The sequence below is a fragment of the Triturus cristatus genome, chromosome 1_2 (genome assembly GCF_964204655.1).
Source record: "Triturus cristatus chromosome 1_2, aTriCri1.1, whole genome shotgun sequence".
Taxonomy (NCBI): domain Eukaryota; kingdom Metazoa; phylum Chordata; class Amphibia; order Caudata; family Salamandridae; genus Triturus; species Triturus cristatus.
The window spans coordinates 943,731,431-943,743,987 of NC_140580.1; the positions used below are offsets into that span (position 1 = coordinate 943,731,431).

A 12,557-nucleotide genomic window follows, 5' to 3' on the forward strand; every position below is an offset into this window, starting at 1 on the left:
GACACTCCCGTCAGGAGTGGTTTGACTTCATTTCTTTGTGGAGAGTTATGGTTCGACATCTTAGCAGTACGCTCTTGTTTCTTTCTTGTCTATGCACGTGCTTGTTTGTTATTTCTTGTTTGTATTGATGTGGGCTTGTTGTTTCTCGTTTGCATTAACTGGTGTTTGTTTACTTTTCAGGCTTTTTCTTCGATCAATGCTTGTTTGCTTGGCCTTGCCTGACTTCAAAATGGCCGCCCCATGAACTTCATAGGGATGTCTTTCAAGGACTCTAAGATGGCCGCTACACAGAAACTCTCACACCCATGAGATTTTGGCTGCAGTCCTTGTCAGGCTCACCAAGCTTCATTCGGCACTCACCCACAGCCACTTCCACAGGTGCCAGGACGTCAGCAGTGTCTCGCACACCTTTCTGGGCACTTCACCTACCCAGGCAGGCTCGGGGTGAGCTCCCGGCTTTTGCTTCGTGCGCGTGCCGTTTCTCACGCATCGGGGTGAGCTTTTCGTTCTTGGCGCGCAACGGCGCTCTTTCTCATGATCCCTTCTACAAGGCTTCAGCAGTGCCTCGGACACCTCCCGATCACCAGAGCAGCAGGCAGAATCGGGGTGGGCTCCCGATTTCTCCTCGTCACTCGCGTGCCAACTTGCACGCATCAGGGGTGAATTACAATTTGGCGCGAACCAGCATTCTGCTTCAAACGCGCTTTTCTTCCTTCACGCTACAGGGGACAGGACGCTCTTCTTGATGTTCGGTGGGTGCTGGGCTGCAGCATCCCACCCTCGTCGCCAGTTGTAGTGTCTTGGCCCAATGATAACAGACACTATATATACTTTTACCATGAGCTTTATTCAGAGCTTCTTGCTCGGTCCCCGTCCCTACTCTAACTGCCTTTTCCTGCTGTGTCTCCTCCTCTTCCCCTTGTCCCATTAGCTCCGCCCACCCAACAACTATACCGCTCACTTTCTACATCCATGTCATGTGTAACACCTTCAGCCAATTCTGACATTGTAGACCACAGCGCTTTGCATGCGGGGATTTTGAGGCAATAATGGAAGCCTTAAAAGCAAAACTACAAGCCCCACAACGCAACTTGCTGCTGGCTGAAAAGTAAGGAAAAGATAATGCTATTGTATGTCACAGTGACACTTTGCGGGAGATTTATTGAAATGCAAAACAAAAAGTGGCTCCTGGCTTTATGCATTTTTTCTTGTACACAGTCACAATCACAGGTTAAATAGCCAATCGGGTGAGTGGAATCGAATTTAAATAGGAGTATATTCTAGCTACCTGGCTTGCATTAACACTCCTTGCAAAACCGGCAGGTTAAAATTACTTTATTTACTAGAACAGCAAGCAGCAGCAGCTAGGTAGACTGTCAAAAGAGACACTGAAAAAACAAAATAATGTACTGGCACCCCACTTCGTAAGAAGATTTGGGTATTTAGGTGGAGCCAATGTAATATGCTCAGCCTTAAAAAGGTGCAGCAAGTGCAACAAATGCAGGCCCTCAAGAGTAGACCTGTTACGCCATGTACCCTTTGAGTATGGAAGGGTGTGTTTAGTCCTATATGGGAAGTGTTTAATGTCATACTTGACGACCACGAGGCGCGGTTACTGTGCTATGGGACCCAGCGCCGAAAAAGTGTGATAGATGATTTGTTTTAACTTTATACATTGTGTGTGAGAGATAGGTGCTGTTGCCCTGGGACATTCTGACCTTGGAGTCTGTGTGCAGATTTAATGGATTACATTACATTTATAAATAAACGCAGATTATATTCCTTGCCCTCTCTTGCTTGTGTAATTGGTTAGACACTGATTACATCTACAAATTATCTGGCATACGAATGCGTATGCAGGCGGTGATAAATAGTTTAGGGCTAAATGATGTCAACTATCGGACGTACCCATGTAGCCCTTTTCTATGGTAGTCCTTTCTTGACATCTAAACCTGTGGTGCTCTTGTCCCTTTTTGGTTTCTACTCTTAAAACTCTTAGGCAGGCGCATTCTAATGACGTAACACCCTGGCCGGTGCCTGCCCTCTGACGTCAAGTGCTTCAGGCAGAGGCAGAGAAGGTGAAGGTAGGTGAGAAATGGGAAAGAGGGAAAGGTGTATTTCCAAGAAGGGGTGCAATGGAGAGAATGCAGCTCTGGCGTAGAGAGACAATAGGTAGATCTAGTAGTAAAGTGGAAAGGCTAGGGATAGAACGGGGACGGTTTCGGTTTGAAAGCAATTTGGCATTTACATCGGTCAGATGAAGATGGGAAGCGATGACACGGTGCTGGGAAAACAAATACTGAGTTGATGATAGGACGGTTGATACCGTTATCTTAATCGAACGTTTGCGATCGTGATGACTTGCGCGTAATAATAGACTACTTAGAGGCAGCGTACTTCAGAGCTCCATCATGTATTACTTTCGGGTGGGGTGTTGTACGATTTATGTATATAGTTCGCATAGGGGCAAACCGACGTATGAGAGTAGAGGACACCTGGTATAGTTGTTAGATTTTTCTTAACAGTATTAATGCATAGTATATCTTGCAGTAAACATTGAAGCCGAATAAAAGGCTTCTACTTTAACCAGCACTCTGACTTATGTTGCTGATGGAACATCATGTCATACATGCCACAGATCTGCACTTTAAAACGGAAAGGAAGAGCAATTTTGTAATGTGGCGAGCTAAAGGCTCGGGGCTAGGGCCACGGCGGCACCGTCAGACCGGTTAACAGATGATCCTAAGATTTCTATATTTTACCGCAATTACTACATTTTCTATGTGTGTCTGCAACCTTTTGCAAGTGGAGCTGTGTTTTTGGTCGTTTGAGTAGAAAAGGAATAGGTTAATATTCTCTTTTGACGGTCCGTCGTAATGAAGCACTAATGAAGCCATATCCAGTAATGTATTTATTAGCTGAGGAGCACGGGAGGATACAGCTTAACCCTCCAGTATCCTTCCTCCAACTCCCCCCAAGAACATTCTACGAGTTGAACACAAACATTCTAGGAATGCCTGCTAGTCAAGGCTTTCCTGGTAACCAAGCAACACAACAAGCCCCCCACCCTTTTCCATCACAATTAAAATTATTTATATATATATATATATATATATATCAATAAGAACAATATACACAGTAATCTAAGACTAAAAAACAAAATACAGCCTGAAAGGAGAGTGCATCTTGGACTATAGACCGTAACATAATGCAGCCTGCACAAAAAATTATACACCCTGCAACCTAACTAAACATAGACATTATTAACAATATAATCTTTCAACCAACCGGAAGCCTTCTTTTCCCTTCCAAATTTTGCTTAAGGTCTTGGTTCGTTGTCACATCCGACTCAGTAACTGCATCATCCAAAACACTTGATGTGCTTGCACTGACAGGTTCCTTTGACATAATAGTTGCTCCATCACCTTCCTCCATCCTAGAGTCATTCATTGCATCTGCATGAGTGGCATTCTCACACAAGGTTTGTTCATACCTTTCTGACCAGTGCCCGACTTATCCAAACTAACATCATCAATAATCCAGTCAAAATCAACTTCCTTACTACCATCTGCCTCCTTCCCTTGGCAGTCCTATTCAGATTCCACACTTTCCCATTCCCAGCAATCTGCAAAACTTCCACAACCTCTTCAGCATCAAAAAACCGACTCTCTCTCTCTTACAAACCAACCGAGGTTTTTAGGTCTCGCTGTGTCAGCGCGCATGCGCTGCTCGGAGAGACTTTAGTAAGGGCTTTAAAAAAATGCTACTGCCGGCTACAGCTTGCAGTGCATGTGCGCGGGCTTCAGCAGAGGCACCATATGGCGTGATTACTGCTGCGCGCGCACCACTCGCGCACATGCACTGCAAGCTGTGGCAGGCGGTAGCATTTTTAGCTTGCTAATCGCGGCACCGGTGCTTTACTTTTAACATTAAAAGTAAAGCGCGAGTGCCGCGATTATAGCAAAAGTAAAGAAATAGAAACAAACATCTACTTCTTTACTTTTGCTATAATCGCGGCACCCGCGCGTTACTTTTAATGTTAAAAGTAAAGCGCCGGTGCCGCGATTATAGCAAAAGTAAAGAAATAGAAACAAACATCTATTTCTTTACTTTTGCTATAATCGTGGCACCCGCGCTTTTACTTTTAATGTTAAAAGTAAAGCGCCGGTGCCGCGATTAGAAAGAAAACAAGCATTGGCATAGCCAATAGGTCTCGCCTTTGGGACCTTTCAAGTGTTTAACCATGCAACAGTTGCATAACTAAATTCTTATAAGGTCCCAAAAGCGAGACCTATAGGCTATGCCAATGCTTGTTTAACATGCACCCAGTCATCAATTTCTATCTCAGCTACTCTCGCCCCCCGTTTCACATCCTAATACTCCTTACATGCATCTGTTCCGTACCTCATCTTTTGACCATAAGTCCACCCCAGAACACACAACCAACCAGGGTTATATTTTGATCTTGGCTTAGTGCTTGCTTAACACAAATGGTGTCAGGCCTGTCGCATCAGTGCACGTGACAATCTTCCATAATGAAGCACTAATGTAGCCATTTCAGGGAAGTGGAATTCCTATAGCCCACTCCCAGGACATATTGTTTGGGGTCAAGGGCAACAAGTTTTTATGTGTATTTTGTCCTTGTCACAAGTAAGCCCAAACTCCTGCAGCACAAACCCTTTGGCTGCCAGTTTGCAGTACCACATTATGGGTCAGGAAAGAGCACTGTCTGCAGTTAAGGTAATATTTTTTTTCTCCATGTTTTAATGCTGTTCAAACTTGTATTTATGGTTCAATAATTGAAAGCCTTTATTGTTAGGGTGAGCTCTCTAAGTACATTTTGTAAGCTCTGACTGCACTACTGACAGTGGTTCCAGTATAAAAATGAGTACACATGTTTTCAAAGTTTAGCAATATGAGGCTATGTATAATGCTCCCAGAATACTCACTCATTTGATGCAAATATTTGCAGTAGTTTGAAAGCAAGATTGAGGATTCTTTGCTTTCAAAATAAAATATTCATAAAAACATGAAAGCAGGAAAAAAACATTCCTTCCTTATTGTTGTGGGAGCTGCCGGGCCCTCACCATTATAACAAACATTGGCAAAAGCAAAAATTGTTTTTGGTATCAAAAAGTACACACTGCCGCAGTAGTTACTGGTACTGAACAAAACTACTGTGTGTGCCAATATGCTCCTCACTCACATTGAAGCCAGACAAAACAGAGAGGGAGAATGAAAAAGGTCATGGTCAACGCCAGACCAAATTAGGGGCCCAATTATTTAAAAAAAGTCTCAGAAGTGCACCCATTGTATATGTCCTTGCATACAGTGCAGCTATACGGCTGTCGTGAATTCCCAAGAATTTAGAGGGGTAGGACAAGAAATAGTACTCCTAGAGAATATTTGTGGACTGCATTTTAGCATGAGCAAATATGCATATGTAGATTTGGTCATGCGAAAATCCGAGCATTTGAAGGATCACTTTCCATCCAACCACTTTTTTCCCAACTCAGGAAGAAGGTTTACGTCTGCCATTGTCAGGAGTAAATTTCCAAGATTTCTCAGTATGGGAAAAGATTAGAGCAGAGTTGTTGAAAACCCTTAAAACATGCAAGTTAGTAGGTTTGCACAGACTCAAAAGGGCATTCTAACCCTGGAACTATTGCTTACCACTACCATCAGCCCCAGTACATAGATTTGCGGCAACATGGCAACATAAGGGAATTGCAAGTATTCAAACACTACTATGGTATGAGCCCTGGCATAATCAGAGAGGCTATATCAGAGCTCTTATATCATGAGATAGCTGTCATAATTTGTCACCGAACTACACAGCACCAAAGGGACAAGTAGATTTGTTACAGGACAAGTAGAAGCAACCTGCCCCATGGACAAGTAGATATTTTAATAAATTCCACACCCCTGAATTTCCAGTAATATATTTATTAGCTGAGGAGCATGGAAGGGCACAGCTTAACCCTCCAGAGCCCTTCCTCCAAATGCCCCCAGGAACATCCTACGAGTTGGACAAAAACATTCCAGGATTGCCTGCTAGTCAAGGCATTCCTGGCAACCAAGCAACACAACACACCCCCCTTAGCACAAATGTTACACTCTCCAGAATCCCTCATGTCTTTTGTTAGACCTGTCAACCTTAGGGTGGTCTTCCCCCAAACCTTTTGCCTACTTACTGTTGTGTTGATTATAGTTTTGAATGTAAGCAGCTGCTTCAGATTCCAGAATGTTGGGACTGGAATTGAAGAGTTGCTGGAGGGAGTTGAAGGAGGAGGTACGGTCTTGCTGTGCGGTGTTATGACATGCAATAAATCTTGATTTAAAAGACAGCACTGTGTCTTTACAAAGTGGCGATAAGGATGGTGTTAAAATATCGAAAGAACGTGCATACATTTGCTAAAGACTTTGGAATGTAACTAAAGATTTTCACAGCTGAACATACTTTAATTTGTCGAGAGAACAGTGAGAGCAAAGCTATGCTGTGTTGGAGTTTTTGTGCCTGCATGCCTTAATACTGCACACTTTATGAAGATACTTGCACGTTGTGGATATCTGCAGGTTGCAACAGTTGAATTAAGGTTAGCAGCAGCATTTGAATGGTCCGTGCGGCAGCAGAATTTCCAGCGCAGCAGCATTCTATGTGCATTGCTCTGTCTTGATGCTGTGGCGTATGGTGTGACGCTGGTGCAGTGAATGCTGGAAAATAGTAAGGGGTCAAGGGAAGGATCACTTCGTATTGGTGTCCAGCATTGTGACTCAGGGGCTTTACTGCAAAGTAGCCGGCAAAGGATGACATGATGGATGCAGCGCCATATTGGGTCAGGGAGTAATTGTGGATCCAACATCAGCGTTCTGTGGAAGTCAAGTGAACTGCATGTGCGCTTCAACTATTCAGTGAATTTTACCAGAACTGCACTCTAAGCTTCACGTCTCTGTTTAGTTCAAGTAAGTACTCTGTGGATTACCAAGGTTACTAAGACATAGATTGATTATCTGATGTATAACAGAGTATTGTAGTTAAACTGATAATAGTATTTGACACACAATGTTTTAATTGTCATCTATTGACATTGTTCCACTATTATTCGTTAAGCGCCAACATCAGTGCTAAGAATTTTTCGTTAGCTCCACCTCAAGCATTGAAGCCTGCAGGAGGGAATCCATGCTAGAAGTGGCCACAATGGAAAGCGTATTTTTTAATTTCTATCGCTGCCATCAATGAAGAGGAGCAAATGTTTGCTGGCCAAAAAAAACAGACAATATCTTTGCATTCTGTGGGTCCAAAATTTTTTAAAGTTTATGAACACATGGCCAGGGATACAGGCACTGGTAGTGATGGAAATGTCTTTGACAAAGCTATTGGTGATTTTGACCAATATTGTGCTCCGAATGTATGCACAGAGATTGAAAGGCATAAGCCTATTCAAAGGAAACAATAATGTCTTAATTAATCTATTGATGAGTATGTGGCAGCCCTTAAAAGGTTATCTTGGCATTGTAAATTTGGAAATTTACAAGAAGAATACTAGTAGTCGGTATGACATGGATGTAGAAATGTGTAGGCCAAGTTAAAACTTTGAGGATTAATGTAATAACAAAGAGTTGAATATGGGTGTGAAGAATAATGTGGTTACATATGACATTGGTGAAACTCCCAAATCTGAGGACGGTACAATTGAATAAATGGAGGATATTGGTGTAACTGAAGGAGGAAAGGTGTCTGTTGCAAGACATTAATAATGATTCTGATGGTAATGGCAGTACAAATGTGAGTGTAATAAAACAGCTAGGCAGCGATCCAAGTGGATGTCAGATTATGTCTGTTAGGAAGAGGATGAGCCTGGTTGAGCATCTGAATTGTAGATCTATACATTGCAAGAAAACATTACCTATATGCGTAGGCCTTATATAAACCTTACATTATTAAATTTTGTTTGTCCTTTGCAATGTTATAATTATATCGTCATATGGGTAAATCATAAAGTTTTAATTTTTTGCTTCATTTATTGCAAAGTTATAGTTATTAATTTTCTTTATGCAATGTTTTATGCTCTTCTCTCGGTTCTATTTTTTTCCTTTATTCTTTAAGGGTTACTACCTTAAGTAATTGTGCATAGTTTTGTTATTTATTTAACAGAGGGGATGTGTTGTGTTGATTCTAACTTTCAATGTAAGCAGCTGCTTCAAATTACAGAATGTTGGGACTGGAATCGAGGATTTGTTGCATAGACCTACTTACCTCCCAATTTTGCTCAAATCTGTTTTTGTTGGCCTTGGGACACTGTGCACTTTACCACTGCTAGCTAACCAGTGCTACAGTGCTTGTGCACATTCCCCTAAACATGGTTAGATTGGCATTCACCTAATTGGAATATTTAATTTACTTCTAAGTCCCTTGAAGAGTGATATACCATATACCCAGGGCCTAAACATTTAATGCTACAAGTGGGTGTGAAGCACTTATTGTTCCACCCACTGAGGTACCCCCTTAAAACAAGTCCCCGGCCTGCCATTGCAGTTTTAAACTGCCATGTCGACTTGGCATTTAAACCTCCTTGCCAATCCTTAAACTCTCCTTTTATTACATATAGGCCACTCCTGAGGTAGGCCCTAGGTAGCCCATAGAGCAAGGTGCTGTGTAATTAAAAGGTTAGACTTGTACCTTTTTACACAGTAGTGATAAAAGCCCAAATTAGTTTTTCACCATTGTGAGGCTTACTCCTCCCATACGCTGTAATTCCTAATTGGGAGCAGGTAGATATATCGCGTTTGGCACCTATGACATTCTAATGATGAACCCTATTTAATGGTAAAGACGGATTTATCATTACAATTTTGAAAATGCCACTTTTAGGAGGCAAAGTGTAATGGCAAAGCAAACTGAAGAGTAGCAAGGGACCCAGCATCTTCGCTTCGTCACTTGAGCACGGTCTACATCATTGAATGGATGTTTATTCACTACAACTCCCAGAATGCAACATAAGTAACATCGAGACAGGTGGAGTACAAATGACCAGAAACTGGAAGTAACCCTGATTGAATCAGCCGGAGGGAACGTGTTTACAACGCCGAAGGCTTTACCGCCGACAAGTAAGTTCACTGAATATGCTTCCTTAGGGACGAATCTCCACTTTCAAAATGGCAATTAACCAGCCTCGCATGTCCTGTTTGTTGAAGAATCAAAATGGAACAGTGGGTGACATTAACCAGACATTGATCGGTTGTTTACTCAAATCCGTGTTCATTAAACAAGAAGAGAAGCTTTGAATTACGTCGGATTTGGACGATTGGAAAGTAAGACAGTTTTCACGTTTGTCTTGATAGAATGCTTGTTCATTTACTTTAGCCAATGAGATTGGACGCTAAAGGTGCTCATTTAATTGATACATTACCGATGGTCAGAAGGACACGTATAATACTAAAAAGGAATGAATAAGAGTATCCTGTTCATAACTTCAAGTAAAGGCAAACGCATATTATAACCTTTTAAAAGTTGACATTTTCCTGCCCTTTGTGCCTTCAGCCTGTCTTGGGCCACATGACAAGGGGTAGACAGACTTTTTAAATTCCTCCCAGACAGCCACACAATAGAGTGACTAGGTGTTCCTCAGTGGGCCATCTGCTGGCAGGATGTGGGGCGGAACTGAGCCCGCCCCACTTACACCGGAATAGCCTGTGCTCGGTCTTCACACAAATGGCCTAACAACCCTGTATTGTCACTCTAGCAAGCTTGGAGCCAGGGTAGGAGAAGCGGGAAACTCCAGGCACATCAAAAAACATCTGTAGATGCTTCTCCCGCATTCCAGAAGAATGCCACCAGGGTATAAAAATAGGACCATCAAGGCCATTCTTCAGTTAACTACTGGACCTTTGGAAGGACTTGCAGAGGACTGCCTGCTGCTGTGACCTGCTGTGCACGCTGTCAGACTGATGCTGTACCTGGAAGGACTGCTTTGCTGCCTGGAGCCTGCCTTGAACCCTCAGAGGCCAGACCTGCTGTTGAGCCCTACATCTTCATCTGTACAAAAAACTACCAGAAGAGACTCCAATAGCTAGTTTGCTGGCCTCCTGTACATAGCCACAGGGACATAAAAGATTCCCACCATCTTGAACCCTCACCCGGACCCAGCCTGAGTGGGTCCTGAACCCCAAAGAGGCTTCTGTGATAAATTGGGTTGTTGGTTGACTGGGGTGTGATCCCTGGTCAAGCAGCAACCACAATCTCTGTCGGGGCAAGACACAAGCAAACCCCAGATTAACCTGTGCTCAAAGTGCAGTCAGGCTTAACTTGGAGGCAAGGTGTAAAGTATGTGTGCAACACTTCAAACAGTGAAAACACCACAGAAAATGTATCCCACATCAAGTTAGAAAAATAGATCAGCCTTGGATAAATGAAATAAGACCAAAACCTTACAGTAAGACTCCCTGGAAGAGTTGCATTACCCCCAGAGTTTTACAAATAGTCATCTGGACATATGGCGGAATTCTTCACCGCGGCCTATGCCGAGAAAATAGGCAGCCTCGGCCCGATATCTAACCAGGCCCTCATCACAATGCTCCTCCAGCCAGGCAAGGGCCCACTATCCTGGGACGGCTGCCACCCCATCTTGCTCCTGAATGGGGATGTCAAGATCCTGGCCAGTGTCCTGGCCACTCAGGTCAAGAATGTCATACCCAGTCTGATACACTCCACACAGGTCGGGTTTGTTCTCGGCTGGTTTTCCTGTAACCATTTACGAACCCTGGGTCACCTCCTCTAGCTGATGAAGGACCTACCGGATGAGGCACTGGCCTGCTCCCTTGATGCCAAGAAGGCGTTTGACTGCATAGATTGAGAATATCTCTTTGCGGTCCTCTGTCGGTTAACAGGATGACTTTATTTCCAGGCTCCAGTTGTCGCATGATGACCCCTTGGCACAGGTGAATTGTGGGGGGTTCTATATGCTCCTTTTCAGATCAAACCCGGGAAGTCCCAGGGTTGCCCTCTCTCGCCACTCCTCTAACATTCTAGCCCTTGGCTGCAGCTGTTCGTCAATCACTAGGAATCGTTGGCTTCGAGACCCCGGTAGGTCTCTTCTCCAGCCTGCTTTGTGCGGATGATATTCTGCTCTCACTTACGGATTTTCCTCAGTCCCGTCCAGCTCTTTTTACCCTCATAGATGATTTTGAACAGATGGCGGGCTACAGGATCAACTGGGGGAAGAGTAACGTCCTCCCCCTTTCTTTCTCTACGATGACGGCCATGGTCTGGGGCCACCAATTCCGCTGGATATCGACCTGTCTCGAGTACCTGGGGATTCTTGTCAACAGGGGGTTGACACGCATGATATTGGACAATCTCAAGCCCCTGCTAGAGCAGACTCTGTCCATTTGGCAAAGTCCACCACACCTCAATCTCTACCTTTGGGGGCGCGTCCAGGCGGTTAAGATGGTTACCCTGCCTAGGTTTACGTATGTTCAAGGTATGTTGCCCTTTCAGGTTCCGATCTCTCTCCTGCACTCCATGTATAGCCTTAACAAGGGCTTCATATGAGGTGCTATGCGGCCGCAGCTGGCGATCTCCAAATTGGTCGCTCATAGAAAGTATGGAACATTATGCTTTGGCCTGCCACCTGGCCCAACTCGCCTATATGCAATGGGGAGTGGCGGACCCCCAGTGGATACGGATAGAATGGAGCATCCCCAGTAGCCCAACCGGCTTTTCTTCGCTTTGTGTACGGCGCTTTTAATGCATTCTCCACTAACCCCATGCTCCAGGTGATGGCCGTCAACTGGGAACGGGCGCAAGCCCACATTTCGGTCAACCACTATTTGAATGCAGAGGCCCCCCTGTCCTGTGGCAGAATGCTGGCATCCATATAGGCTACCCGCCCGACTGGCCCAAATAGAAGAGGGTGAGAAAAGAAACGCTCTTCCAGTTGATTGATTTATTGCTCCCTTAAGTCCTTTGCAGACCTCCGGGATGAATTTGAACTGCCCACTGGTGGTATTTACAACTCCGCCATTGTCTTTGTAGCTGTCTGGGGTTGCCTACATGGGACCTGGGGTCCTCCTCTGTTGCTTACTTTTGTGTGTGGGGAATCTACTACGGGGTTATGTCGGGTCTGTACAACCTGATGATTCGTCACAAATACTTCCTACCTTGCGCTGGTTATGTACTTCATGGCAGGGGCTCCTACAGGTGGAGTATGATGAGGAGGTAAAATCCTTGAGGATCGGCCAGGTGTCTCCAACGAGTAGCTCATGAGCTACCATTAGCTCTCCAGCTATCTGTAAGTAGTTCTCCTGTTGTCAGCCCTGCCTACTAATATAGAAGTATTTGCTACGTTGAATTACTATGTATATAGCAAAATTAAAAAGCACAGTTTTGAGACAACAATGTGTGTATTTTCAGAACTCATAAGCTGGTCTTTGATTATAAAAAAAAAAAAAGGTTGAATGTTCAAAATGCATTTAAAGCTATTATTTGGGTGATCAATCATGTGGTGTTGGAGAGACATATTACTCATGTAATTACCTTGGGGTGCTTCTCGGATTAT

At 44.0% G+C, this 12,557-nt stretch overlaps 1 protein-coding gene across 3 annotated transcripts in view; it reads left to right on the plus strand.

Moving 5' to 3' along the window:
- Positions 1-1,978: 1,978 nt before the first annotated feature.
- Positions 1,979-12,557, plus strand: part of MFN2 (mitofusin 2) — an 89,365-nt gene continuing 78,786 nt past the window's right edge. The window contains exon 1 of one of the 3 annotated variants that reach the window (XM_085609924.1): positions 1,979-2,084. The gene's annotated coding sequence lies outside the window, so the exon portion shown is untranslated. Of the gene's footprint in view, positions 2,085-5,455; positions 6,964-12,557 lie in introns of those variants that run through there. The other 2 variants (XM_085609925.1, XM_085609927.1) reach the window with 2 other exon arrangements.